The sequence below is a fragment of the Lissotriton vulgaris genome, chromosome 11, assembly GCF_964263255.1.
Source record: "Lissotriton vulgaris chromosome 11, aLisVul1.2, whole genome shotgun sequence".
Lineage (NCBI taxonomy): Eukaryota > Metazoa > Chordata > Amphibia > Caudata > Salamandridae > Lissotriton > Lissotriton vulgaris.
The window spans coordinates 867,147,598-867,162,316 of NC_141699.1; positions in this window are offsets into that span (position 1 = coordinate 867,147,598).

Here is a 14,719-nt window from a genome sequence, read left to right on the forward strand (position 1 = left end):
GCTTAATTCAGAGACTCTGTCCCTCACCACCCCTTGTTGTAAATATTTTTGTCCACCCTAAGCGTGGAAGGGTATTCTCAGATGTGAGACCCTTGCTCATTGCACCATCAGGATTCAAGCAAACCGGGCCGAAGACGGCTGTAATGCCAGAAACCGGTCCCCGGGAGCTTGTTTCCTTCCCAGTGTAAGAATTGGCTTTTGTAGTTTGGTTTGCCCTGTTCCCATCATGCACTGGGACAGGAACAGACTAATTTGCATACAGCCAGGTTCTGAAACTGGGATGGTGCAGTGAGCTAAAAAACGGTGTTGGATCTAGCCCTGATCTTTTGACTGGGTGAGAGCTTTCTGCTTAATTCAGAGACTCTGTCCCTCACCACCCCTTGTTGTAAATATTTTTGTCCACCCTAAGCGTGGAAGGGTTTTCTCAGATGTGAGACCCTTGCTCATTGCACCATCAGGATTCAAGCAAACCGGGCCGAAGACGGCTGTAATGCCAGAAACCGGTCCCCGGGAGCTTGTTTCCTTCCCAGTGTAAGAATTGGCTTTTGTAGTTTGGTTTGCCCTGTTCCCATCATGCACTGGGACAGGAACAGACTAATTTGCATACAGCCAGGTTCTGAAACTGGGATGGTGCAGTGAGCTAAAAAACGGTGTTGGATCTAGCCCTGATCTTTTGACTGGGTGAGAGCTTTCTGCTTAATTCAGAGACTCTGTCCCTCACCACCCCTTGTTGTAAATATTTTTGTCCACCCTAAGCGTGGAAGGGTATTCTCAGATGTGAGACCCTTGCTCATTGCACCATCAGGATTCAAGCAAACCGGGCCGAAGACGGCTGTAATGCCAGAAACCGGTCCCCGGGAGCTTGTTTCCTTCCCAGTGTAAGAATTGGCTTTTGTAGTTTGGTTTGCCCTGTTCCCATCATGCACTGGGACAGGAACAGACTAATTTGCATACAGCCAGGTTCTGAAACTGGGATGGTGCAGTGAGCTAAAAAACGGTGTTGGATCTAGCCCTGATCTTTTGACTGGGTGAGAGCTTTCTGCTTAATTCAGAGACTCTGTCCCTCACCACCCCTTGTTGTAAATATTTTTGTCCACCCTAAGCGTGGAAGGGTATTCTCAGATGTGAGACCCTTGCTCATTGCACCATCAGGATTCAAGCAAACCGGGCCGAATACGGCTGTAATGCCAGAAACCGGTCCCCGGGAGCTTGTTTCCTTCCCAGTGTAAGAATTGGCTTTTGTAGTTTGGTTTGCCCTGTTCCCATCATGCACTGGGACAGGAACAGACTAATTTGCATACAGCCAGGTTCTGAAACTGGGATGGTGCAGTGAGCTAAAAAACGGTGTTGGATCTAGTCCTGATCTTTTGACTGGGTGAGAGCTTTCTGCTTAATTCAGAGACTCTGTCCCTCACCACCCCTTGTTGTAAATATGTGTGAGAGGATAGGCAGAAGAGATCTATCCGTAGTGAATGAAAAGTAGACCGAAGTGGTTTACTTGCGGTAAGAGAAAAAACCCTTTTCCTGTTCAAAACCCTCGAGTACAGTGGCGAAAGTTATACGTTGTTAACTAAACTGAGCACTTGCACTTTAAGAAAAATTCAAAGTTTCCGTTACCTTGTGAAGGAGGGAGTCGGTCGCAAGGCTGCACTGACGTCACTCCGTGCCGCGCTGGTATTGGTTGAGCCAGCGGGTGTGTAGCGAAGCTAGAATTGTAAGGGAGGGGTGAGTGCCGAAGCGTGAGACCGTGTCTCGCGAAGGGGCCGTGCACCCATTGGTCAAGAGTATTTGCCACCTCCGTGTTGATTGGTTGCTGTAAATTGAAAGACGTGCTAGCATTGGAAGCACCTTAGTAAACAAAATTAATCAATCCGAGCTTGAAGATAGTTTAGAGAGGTGTATGTGGTATCCTGAATTCTTACCTAATCCGAAAAATCTAGGTTTTCATAAGGAGCAGATGCTAAGAGGTAGACCTTACAATATGTACGGAGGAAAGAGAAAATTGACAATTGCTGAAAAGATCAAGAATTATTTCAAGAAAGACAAGCCCATCAGAACTAGAGAGGGTGTGATCATTCCACCACCTAATACTCCCGCATCGTTTATGATGTTTGACAAAGGGTATCATACCTGTGTGTGGTTGGAAAATTGGGTAAAGTATACTGAAGATGACGGAGTCCTAGCATTTCCCCTCGATGGTACCTTTAATGGTAGAATCCTGTTTAACTTGAGGACCCGAATGAATGAACTACACCCCCGACCCAGATTAACGCAATATGAAGCTTTAGAGGAATGGGAGATTGAGGCTCTAGAGCGAGACAAACCCCGAATGGATAAGGGAGTAAGTAAGTGGTATCCAAAATTGCAGCGGGAAACAAAAGAGAAAAAGATGAAACAGTGGAGACAGAATATGATGGTTGAGGGACTATTTCCGATGTTCGGGGTAACTGAACAAGGGGGAGGAAAAAGGGCAGAGAAAACCCGACATTTAATGGCTATGGGGGATTCAGAGGATGAATACCTGGAGGATTTGTTAATGAAAAATCCACCTCCTTATGCTGAAGAGTCTGGGCCCCTAAGCTCGAAAAATCAATTTTTCCGACATCCTAGAAGTAGAAGGGCCAGTGAGACAGATGTAGTTGGTACTGGTAGCAAACCCAGTGATAGTGACGTATTTTGCAGACCTGGCACAGCGGTCCCAAATTACCGACCCTTTGGTGATGACAGACCAAGTTTGGCAATCCCAACTGCCCCTAGTATATACCCTCCATTAGTACCTCAAGTACTGCATGACAACTCTATGGAAAGAGTTTTGCACGAACGAGAAAAAGAGGCATTGATTAAACAGCGATATGAACTCATTCAGACTATAGCTCAGATAAATCCCAGTCCTGAAGCTTTGACAATTCCTGTTACTATTGGTACAGTTGTTCCCCTTTATGGGGATAGACAGGCTAGACCAAGAACTCCCGTTATTACGCCTATTGTAGAACCTTCTAGAAAAGAGCCGCTCATAGTTGATGATCAGGCAAGTGAATGTGAGTCTGTGATCTCCCTGATGGATCTGCCCATAAGGGAGCCTGGAACCAGTGAACCACGGTTGGGAAACCAAACTAAGGCAAAGGAAGTCCTGATAGAAACAGCTTCAGGTACCCGGAGCGCCACAGTAGTAACTCCGGAAGAAATAGAACGATGGCCCCGAGAGATGAAAAAGGAAACCCCTCAGCCGAAACCATTAGATATATACAAGCTAAGAGTAGAGCTGGAGGAACTGATGGCTGGGAATGTGGGATTAGACAGGTTAAATACCTTCGACGAGGAAGAATTGCTGTTCCTATGCAAAAGCCTTACCCGGAACACTAGAGTGTTCCATGAAAAATTAATGGACACAGCCACGAATATGGGGATAGATGTTAGTCGATCCAAGGTATTACAGAAACCCTACAGAGCCGAATTTTCCGACAAAGATTTAGAAAACATGAATGTGTCAGGGAAGAAGATACAGATAAAAGAATTGCTGAACATACTGCAGAAATGGGGAGATCTAGACAAATGGAAAGCCAGGTGGGCAAAGAAAAAGGAAGACAGTAAGGCCAAACCAAAGACTTCCGAATATGTTCTAAAAGAAGTAGGCAAGGCAGAAAATCTGTATCCCATGAGAGAAGTACCTGGTGGGAAATATGTACATGTCCCATGGTCCCGACAGGATATTGTGTCTTTTGCCAAGGACTTCCCAAAATTAAGAGAGAAACGGGTAGAATGGTATAGGCAGGTTGAGCGATTCGTGAAGGTTCAAAAATGTCTCCTGAAGGACCTGGAAGGGTTCTTTGACATTGTAGTTCCTGTAGACTTATGGACAGAATGCAAAATTGCAGTTGATTGGCCTCGTGAAGAATATGAGAGAGACTCCAGAACCGGAGCTCCTTCGCCAGATGTAATGAGGAAGTATGATAAAGTCATACAATACCTAAAAGAGAAAGTGCCAACAAAGGAAACCGATTGGACCCGAATAGATAGAACTACCCAAAACCGTGATGAAACAGTGCACTCCTATTATGAACGATTACTACAGGTATTCAAAACCTACAGTGGAATCGATAATATTGAAATGAAGGATATGACCCATTTCATTTATCGATTCGTGTTGGGTTTGAGACCTGAAATATCCCAGTGGATCAGAGATAATAAAATCTGTTGGCAGGGCAAACCCATAGATGAGGTCCTTAAGTACGCCAAGTACTGTGAGGATGAGTTGGAGAACAAAAGAAAAGCCCTGAAGGAGAAAGTGATGTGAGCCCAAGTCAAATTAGCTGAACAACAAGAAAAACAGTTAAGTAAAATGAATAATAATACTCACACACTACCCCTGGGGGAGGGGGGAAGCCTCGGGTAAAGATGAGTAAAGAGGAGGCCAAAAAGAAATTTCCCTGCCACGGGTGCGGTCAGATAGGGCACTGTAGAGACGAGTGTCCACATTTACAGGCTGGTAATGCCCGCATAAATGGTTTAAATCCACAGGTGCAGAAAGAGGGGCGACGAAAGAACCAGCAACAGGTAAAACAGCATCCGTTGCCTCGAGCTCCTAGACCTAATTATAAGAATCAGACTCAGCAAAATGAGGGGGTCGAGGTATGGGAAGGAGGGGATGAGAGAAATGCAGCAACTTCGCAATTCCTGTTAAATGATACATTCCTCTGTGATGAACCATACTGACGGGGCCTGAGGCGGGAGGACGAGGAGTGCGTGCTTGGCGCCTCCTTACCGGTAGACCAGACAGGGCCATACATAGAAGGAAAGGTTGAAGGAAATGACGTCACCTTTCTGTTGGACACTGGTGCTACCCGTTCTACTGTGAGAACAGTGGACGTTCCGAACCTACCCCTCTCGGGAGAAGCCATCCAAGTAGTGGGTGTGTCAAATCAGATAATCAGTACTCCAGTAACTGAGCCAATGGATATTTCTATAGGGAACTTCAAAGAAATGCACAGATTTGTTGTCTGTGACTCTAGTCCAGTGAACCTACTGGGACGTGATTTGTTGCGCAAAATGAACTGTACCATCTTTTGCACACCAAAGGGCGTCGAAATTCAGACCCCAGATGAAGATGGCCTGTACAAATTGATGTTACTGAGGCCCGACACAGAAATTAAGACACTGACAATACAGGACTTACCGGAAGAGCTCCAACAAAAAGTGATACCCGATGTGTGGGATTTCACTGGGAGAGATGTGGGATTAATGGCAAATGTGGACCCAGTTAAAATAGCCATTAAGACAAATGCTGTTTACCCGAAAACCAGACAGTATAAAATGAGTGCAGAAGTGAAAGCTGGAGTCGCAATTGAAGTAAAAAGGTTGCTAGAGGCAAACATAATACAGGAAGTATTGAGCAGTCCTTGTAATTCACCCATAATTGGAATTAAAAAGCCTAGCGGAAAGTACATGGTAGTACAGGACCTGCGAAAGGTAAACCAGATTGTTGTACCTTGCTGTCCTATTGTCCCGAACCCTGCAGTGATTTTGTACCAGATCCCATGGAATGCGGAATGGTTTACTGTTATTGACTTATGTCATGCATTCTTTTCCATCCCATTACATCCAGACAGCAAATTTAATATCTCTTTTGAGTTCGACAGTCATGTCTACGTCTGGAATCGTGTCCCTCAAGGGTACACAGAAAGTCCTTCGATTTTCAATCAGATTTTAAAAAGATGCCTTGAATCATTAATCCGCAAAAAACACAGTTGATGGACAGAATGTAGAACAATGTCATACATTCACCCCAGTACAAGGATCTGGGCCTAAATCCATCGTTTTTTTGCACTCCACGCCACCCTGGGTTAGACACTGGCTATATGCAAATCAGCTCTGACCCTGTGCCTCATGGGAACAGTCCAGTCCGAACTACCAAGCCATGTGTTTCCCAGACCGGAATCAAGCATCCAAGGACCGGTTTCTGGCTATCAGCCTTCATCAGCCTGGATAGCTTGACTCCAGTGGTGTGGAGAGCCTGGGACTCACGTCTGAGTATACCCAGCACACTCGGGTGAAAATTGCAAAAAACACAGTTGATGGACAGAATGTAGAACAATGTCATACATTCACCCCAGTACAAGGATCTGGGCCTAAATCCATCGTTTTTTTGCACTCCACACCACCCTGGGTTAGACACTGGCTATATGCAAATCAGCTCTGACCCTGTGCCTCATGGGAACAGTCCAGTCCGAACTACCAAGCCATGTCTTTCCCAGACCGGAATCAAGCATCCAAGGACCGGTTTCTGGCTATCAGCCTTCATCAGCTGGATAGCTTGACTCCAGTGGTGTGGAGAGCCTGGGACTCACGTCTGAGTATACCCAGCACACTCGGGGGAAAATTGCAAAAAACACAGTTGATGGACAGAATGTAGAACAATGTCATACATTCACCCCAGTACAAGGATCTGGGCCTAAATCCATCGTTTTTTTGCACTCCACACCACCCTGGGTTAGACACTGGCTATATGCAAATCAGCTCTGACCCTATGCCTCATGGGAACAGTCCAGTCCGAACTACCAAGCCATGTCTTTCCCGTACCGGAATCAAGCATCCAAGGACCGGTTTCTGGCTATCAGCCTTCATCAGCCTGGATAGCTTGACTCCAGTGGTGTGGAGAGCCTGGGACTCACGTCTGAGTATACCCAGCACACTCGGGTGAAAATTGCAAAAAACACAGTTGATGGACAGAATGTAGAACAATGTCATACATTCACCCCAGTACAAGGATCTGGGCCTAAATCCATCGTTTTTTTGCACTCCACACCACCCTGGGTTAGACACTGGCTATATGCAAATCAGCTCTGACCCTGTGCCTCATGGGAACAGTCCAGTCCAAACTACCAAGCCATATCTTTCCCAGACCGGAATCAAGCATCCAAGGACCGGTTTCTGGCTATCAGCCTTCATCAGCCTGGATAGCTTGACTCCAGTGGTGTGGAGAGCCTGGGACTCAAGTCTGAGCATACCCAGCACACTCGGGTGAAAATTGCAAAAAACACAGTTGAAGGACAGAATGTAGAACAATGTCATACATTCACCCCAGTACAAGGATCTGGGCCTAAATCCATCGTTTTTTTGCACTCCACACCACCCTGGGTTAGACACTGGCTATATACAAATCAGCTCTGACCCTGTTCTTCATGGGAACAGTCCAGTCCGAACTACCAAGCCATGTCTTTCCCAGACCGGAATCAAGCATCCAAGGACCGGTTTCTGGCTATTAGCCTTCATCAGCCTGGATAGCTTGACTCCAGTGGTGTGGAGAGCAAAAAAACGATGGATTTAGGCCCAGATCCTTGTACTGGGGTGAATGTAAGACATTGTTCTACAATCTGTCCATCAACTGTGTTTTTTGCAATTTTCACCCCGAGTGTGCTGGGTATACTCAGTCGTGAGTCCCAGGCTCTCCATACCACTGGAGTCAAGCTATCCAGGCTGATGAAGGCTGATAGCCAGAAACCGGTCCTTGGATGCTTGATTCCGGTCTGGGAAAGACATGGCTTGGTAGTTCGGACTGGACTGTTCCCATGAGGCACAGGGTCAGAGCTGATTTGCATATAGCCAGTGTCTTACCTAGGGTGGTGTGGAGTGCAAAAAAACGATGGATTTAGGCCCAGATCCTTGTACTGGGGTGAATGTAAGACATTGTTCTACATTCTGTCCATCAACTGTGTTTTTTGCAATTTTCACCCCGAGTGTGCTGGGTATACTCAGACGTGAGTCCCAGGCTCTCCATACCACTGGAGTCAAGCTATCCAGGCTGATGAAGGCTGATAGCCAGAAACCGGTCCTTGGATGCTTGATTCCGGTCTGGGAAAGACATGGCTTGGTAGTTCGGAGGACTGTTCCCATGAGGCACAGGGTCAGAGCTGATTTGCATATAGCCAGTGTCTAATCCAGGGTGGTGTGGAGTGCAAAAAAACGATGGATTTAGGCCCAGATCCTTGTACTGGGGTGAATGTAAGACATTGTTCTACATTCTGTCCATCAACTGTGTTTTTTGCAATTTTCACCCCCAGTGTGCTGGGTATACTCAGACGTGAGTCCCATGCTCTCCATACCACTGGAGTCAAGCTATCCAGGCTGATGAAGGCTGATAGCCAGAAACCGGTCCTTGGATGCTTGATTCCGGTCTGGGAAAGACATGGCTTGGTAGTTCGGACTGGACTGTTCCCATGAGGCACAGGGTCAGAGCTGATTTGCATATAGCCAGTGTCTAACCCAGGGTGGTGTGGAGTGCAAAAAAAACGATGGATTTAGGCCCAGATCCTTGTACTGGGGTGAATGTAAGACATTGTTCTACATTCTGTCCATCAACTGTGTTTTTTGCAATTTTCACCCCGAGTGTGCTGGGTATACTCAGACGTGAGTCCCAGGCTCTCCATACCACTGGAGTCAAGCTATCCAGGCTGATGAAGGCTGATAGCCAGAAACCGGTCCTTGGATGCTTGATTCCGGTCTGGGAAAGACATGGCTTGGTAGTTCGGAGGACTGTTCCCATGAGGCACAGGGTCAGAGCTGATTTGCATATAGCCAGTGTCTAATCCAGGGTGGTGTGGAGTGCAAAAAAACGATGGATTTAGGCCCAGATCCTTGTACTGGGGTGAATGTAAGACATTGTTCTACATTCTGTCCATCAACTGTGTTTTTTGCAATTTTCACCCCCAGTGTGCTGGGTATACTCAGACGTGAGTCCCATGCTCTCCATACCACTGGAGTCAAGCTATCCAGGCTGATGAAGGCTGATAGCCAGACACCGGTCCTTGGATGCTTGATTCCGGTCTGGGAAAGACACGGCTTGGTAGTTGGGACTGGACTGTTCCCATGAGGCACAGGGTCAGAGCTGATTTGCATATAGCCAGTGTCTAACCCAGGGTGGTGTGGAGTGCAAAAAACGATGGATTTAGGCCCATATCCTTGTACTGGGGTGAATGTAAGACATTGTTCTACATTCTGTCCATCAACTGTGTTTTTTGCAATTTTCACCCCGAGTGTGCTGGGTATACTCAGACGTGAGTCCCAGGCTCTCCATACCACTGGAGTCAAGCTATCCAGGCTGAAGAAGGCTGATAGCCAGAAACCGGTCCTTGGATGCTTGATTCCGGTCTGGGAAAGACATGGCTTGGTAGTTGGGATTGGACTGTTCCCATGAGGCACAGGGTCAGAGCTGATTTGCATATAGCCAGTGTCTAACCCAGGGTGGTGTGGAGTGCAAAAAAACGATGGATTTAGGCCCAGATCCTTGTACTGGGGTGAATGTAAGACATTGTTCTACATTCTGTCCATCAACTGTGTTTTTTGCAATTTTCACCCCCAGTGTGCTGGGTATACTCAGACGTGAGTCCCAGGCTCTCCATACCACTGGAGTCAAGCCATCCAGGCTGATGAAGGCTGATAGCCAGAAACCGGTCCTTGGATGCTTGATTCCGGTCTGAGAAAGACATGGCTTGGTAGTTCGGACTGGACTGTTCCCATGAGGCACAGGGTCAGAGCTGATTTGTATATAGCCAGTGTCTAACCCAGGGTGGTGTGGAGTGTAAAAAAACGATGGATTTAGGCCCAGATCCTTGTACTGGGGTGAATGTAAGACATTGTTCTACATTCTGTCCATCAACTGTATTTTTTGCAATTTTCACCCCTAGTGTGCTGGCTATACTCAGACGTGAGTCCCAGGCTCTCCATACCACTGGAGTCAAGCTATCCAGGCTGATGAAGGCTGATAGCCAGAAACCGGTTCTTGGATGCTTGATTCCGGTCTGGGAAAGACATGGCTCGGTAGTTCGGACTGGACTGTTCCCATGAGGCACAGGGTCAGAGCTGATTTGCATATAGCCAGTGTCTAACCCAGGGTGGTGTGGAGTGCAAAAAAACGATGGATTTAGGCCCAGATCCTTGTACTGGGGTGAATGTAAGACATTGTTCTACATTCTGTCCATCAACTGTGTTTTTTGCAATTTTCACCCCAAGTGTGCAGGGTATACTCAGACGTGAGTCCCAGGCTCTCCATACCACTGGAGTCAAGCTATCCAGGCTGATGAAGGCTGATAGCCAGAAACCGGTCCTTGGATGCTTGATTCCGGTCTGGGAAAGACATGGCTTGGTAGTTCGGACTGGACTGTTCCCATGAGGCACAGGGTCAGAGCTGATTTGCATATAGCCAGTGTCTAACCCAGGGTGGTGTGGAGTGCAAAAAAAACGATGGATTTAGGCCCAGATCCTTGTACTGGGGTGAATGTAAGACATTGTTCTACATTCTGTCCATCAACTGTGTTTTTTGCAATTTTCACCCTGAGTGTGCTGGGTATACTCAGACGTGAGTCCCAGGCTCTCCATACCACTGGAGTCAAGCTATCCAGGCTGATAGCCAGAAAGCGGTCCTTGGATGCTTTATTCTGGTCTGGGAAAGACATGGCTTGGTAGTTCGGATTGGACTGTTCCCATGAGGCACAGGGTCAGAGCTGATTTGCATATAGCCAGTGTCTAACCCAGGGTGGTGTGGAGTGCAAAAAAACGATGGATTTAGGCCCAGATCCTTGTACTGGGGTGAATGTAAGACATTGTTCTACATTCTGTCCATCAACTGTGTTTTTTGAATCATTAATCCTGCCTAAAGAATCAGTTTTGGTCCAGTACATAGACAACCTTCTGGTGGCGTCTAAAAGTCGGAACGACTGTGTTACTGATACCATTGCCTTATTGAATCATCTAGGCAAGGGAGGACATACAGTATCGCCTGACAAATTGCAGTTTTGTAGGAACTAAGTGAAATATCTGGGGCACCAGATAGAAAAAGGTATCCGAAGGGTCACTTCAGAAAGAATTAGAATAATTCGAGATATGGAGTTACCTAGAACCCAGAAAGAAGTCAGAATGTTTCTAGGAGTTGTAGGGTACTGCAGACAGTGGATTGTGGGATTTGCTGTTTTAGCCAAACCATTGATAAAAATGACCAGGAAAGGAGTAAATGATCCAGTTACTTGGGATGACGAAAGTATGACAGCCTGGATAAAATTGCGGAACTGTCTGTGTTCAGCTCCTGCATTAGGAATGCCTGATTATTCCAAAAACGTTGAATTGTTTTGTGATACACGAGACAATTGTGCCCTCTCAGTCCTAACACAAGAGCATGGTCTGACTAGACGTCCAGTGGCCTATTTTTCGGCTACTTTAGATCCGGTGGCTGCTGGATTGCCTGGATGCCTGAAAGCAGTAGCTGCAACTTGCACTAGTCTAGAACAAAGTGAAAACATTTTGATGGGACATCCTGTAACAGTATATGTTCCACATTCATTTGTGATTCTGCTGACCCGAACTAAGACCCAGTATCTCACACCCAGTCGGCTGACTAAGTATGAGAGAATTCTTATAGGTGCAGAAAATGTGATAATTTTCCGATGTAATGTTCTGAACCCAGCAACCTTGTTACCAAACACCCAAGGTGCAAAAATTGGGGGTGATATGGAACATAACTGCATTGATTTAACTGAATTTAGCACCAAACCACGTCCTGATATAAAAGAAACAGCCTTACCTGTAGAAGACCTTGTAATGTTTGTGGATGGCTCCTGTTTAAGACATGAGGATGGAGGTCTGAGTGCTGCCTATGCAGTAGTCCCTCTAGAAACAACCCTAGAAGCACCTTACTTAAGTGAAATAAAATCTGCCCAAGTAGCTGAATTAATTGCATTGGCAAGAGCTTGTAAACAAGGGAAAAATAAGAGAGTAACTATATACACTGACAGCCAATATGGTTACGAGGTTGTGCATGACTTCGGCCAGCTATGGTTGCAAAGAGAATTCATGACTTCCTCAGGTACCCCTATCAGAAATGGAAAAGTGGTACAGAACCTACTGGAAGCAATCCAGTTGCCCAAAGAATTGGCGGTGGTCAAGTGTGCTGCTCACAAATCTGGCAACGATGATGTGATAGCCGGGAATCGATATGCTGACCAAATTGCCCAATATTGTGCCCGATACAAAATGTCCCTAAAAGTCAAATTATGGGGAGACGGAAACAGCTGCCAACTTATGGTGTTTGAGAATGTATCTACTTGGAGGGAACTGAAAGAGTTGCAGCAAGCAGCAGAAGAAGAAGAAAAGGAAAGATGGGAGACAGATGGATGCCAACCTAGGGATAGGGATGGTGTTATTGTTTGTGGGAAGGGTATGTCTGTATTGCCAGACAGTATGGTTGCTCCAATGGCCCGATTAATACACGGAGACACACACATAGGAAGGGATGCAATGTGCCGTGTTTTCCAAGAAGTGTGGTACAATTCGAAGTTCAGAAACATTGCGGAGACACTTTGCCAGAGGTGCTTGGTTTGTCAGCAATTTAACCCAGGGAAAAGAACAGTAGTGGACCAGAGTACGATTGGAAAGGCAGAAGGTCCCTTTATCAGACTACAGGCTGACTTTATTCAGTTACCCATGTGCAAAGGATATAGGTATGTCCTAGTCATAGTCTGCCTGTTCTCAAGATGGGTGGAGGCCTACCCAGCAAAGAAAAATGATGCCATTACTGTAGCCACATTGTTACTAAGGGGAACTAATACCTAGGTATGGTTTTCCAGAAACAATTGAAACAGACAGAGGTGGGCATTTTGCCAATGAAATCTTAGCAGAACTCAATAAAGCATTCAAGATTACCCCAAAACTGCACTGTGCATATCATCCAGAGGCTTCTGGAGTAGTCTAACAGGTGAATGGCACTATAAAATCAAGATTGGCAAAAATGTGTAACTCTACAAGATTGAACTGGATAGAAGCTTTGCCTCTTGTCCTGATGGGATTCAGAAGCATTCCAGACCGAAAGACAGGCCTGAGTCCCCATGAGATATTAATGGGTAGAGTGATGCGGCAGGCATGGGTACCTGGACACAAACTGCTAAGTATTTCTGATGATTTGGTACTAGAATACTGCAAGCAGCTGGGTGACCAAGTGCGTTCTATCTCTCAACAGATTGGGGAGGACGCCGTCGCCTGGCCAACAACTCCAGCTCATAAACTGAAACCTGGTGATTGGGTTGTGTTGAAGAAACACACTCGGAAGAGTTGCCTCGGATCAAAGTGGGGAAAACCGAGACAGGTGATCCTTGTCACTACAACTGCCATGAAGTGCGCAGGCGTGCTAAAGTGGATCCATGCCAGCCATACTAAGAGGGTAACCGGAGAAGAAGCGACTGAAGCTGAAGGTGGTGCAGCTGAGGAGTCTCCAGATGAGGGTCCGGATCTAGCTGATGTCATACTACCGAGCACTAGTCAAGACGAATGGTTCCCAGCAGACGATCTGATTCTTGATCCAATAAGAACCAGAAAGTATTCCTACTTAGATAGAGAGTGGGATAGTGAGGATGAGACAGGAATAGAAGGAGAAGATCAGGTTAACGAGAATCACATCAGACCTGATCAGGAAGTAGGTCAAGTAGGGACAGACCAAGTTATCGACACTCCTCCAAAGACTCCAGAAACTGAAAAGGGCCAGATAGAGATTAGGGCTGAAGTTCATGCGGAAGAAAATCAAGGGTTCGAAGTGCATGAACAGGAACAGATAGAAATAGACAAATGTGTTCAGGAGGCAGAGCCTGAAATAGTTGAAAATCAAAGACAAATCCAAAATATACCTGAACATGGCCAGCTTAGAAACCAGGCAGAAGAAACTGAAGAAAGACCTGGGACTAGTCAGATAGGCAGGGAAAAAGATACCGTCAAAGTAACAGTGCCACAACTAAACGAAAATAAAAGTGCTCATGAGGAGGGCCAAACTACAGTGACAGCTAAAAGGCTCAAGAAGAAAAGTGAACCCAGATACATAAAAAGACTGAAACTAAGATTAAAGACAGTAGAAGAGAAATTAGAAGACCGAAAAAGGGCTGCCAGTGAAAAACAGAAAACAGGAACTCAGCCAAACAGACGAAGTACCCGAATAAAAAGACAAAACAAAAATTATCGGAGTCCTGAATGGACTTACTTGGTGTTGGAAGAAATTGATGATCCCGAAATAAGCGACAAAAGCTACCAAGATTCGATTGCTGATCAGAGTTCTGAAGAAGAAGACCCAACTTGAAAGTGAAGAGACGTAAGCCTCTTGTGTAAAGAAACAAAGAGGGGTTGAAAAGCTTCTTGTGAGCCAAAATGTCTGATTCAAATGTGAATGGATGACCTAGAGGAAACTGTTGTAAAACATGCTGTAAAATATGCTTATGTAGTGTAGCAATAGTACTGGTAGTATGGATAGGACTAACGGTCTTTATACCTTTTATGATAAATAAAGATACTAACTTGTACCCTACTAAACCAGTGACGCCAGTCACAGAAGTTGTGCAAACCGAAGAAACACCACGAAGTGTAGAAAGACGTGAGAATACAGTTAGCATGAAACAAACTAGACCTGACTTAGATGCATCAGATGAGGAAGGACTACATTATCACAGAATCAGAAACAGAACCCATTTAAATGTCTTTGCAATTCTTTTAGTGCATTATGTAGAAGCTATGGAAATAGAAGATTGCTATGTCTGCATGAAGTTACCTACTTCTGTAGCTGAAGGTGTGACCTATCACCATCTACCCCTGACCTATGGAATTTCCTGTAGTATACTAGCAAGCTTATTTTATAGAAGCACCTTACAGTACTACTATTCAAACTCTGACGTAATCTTTTCTGAACTTCCTTTTCGGG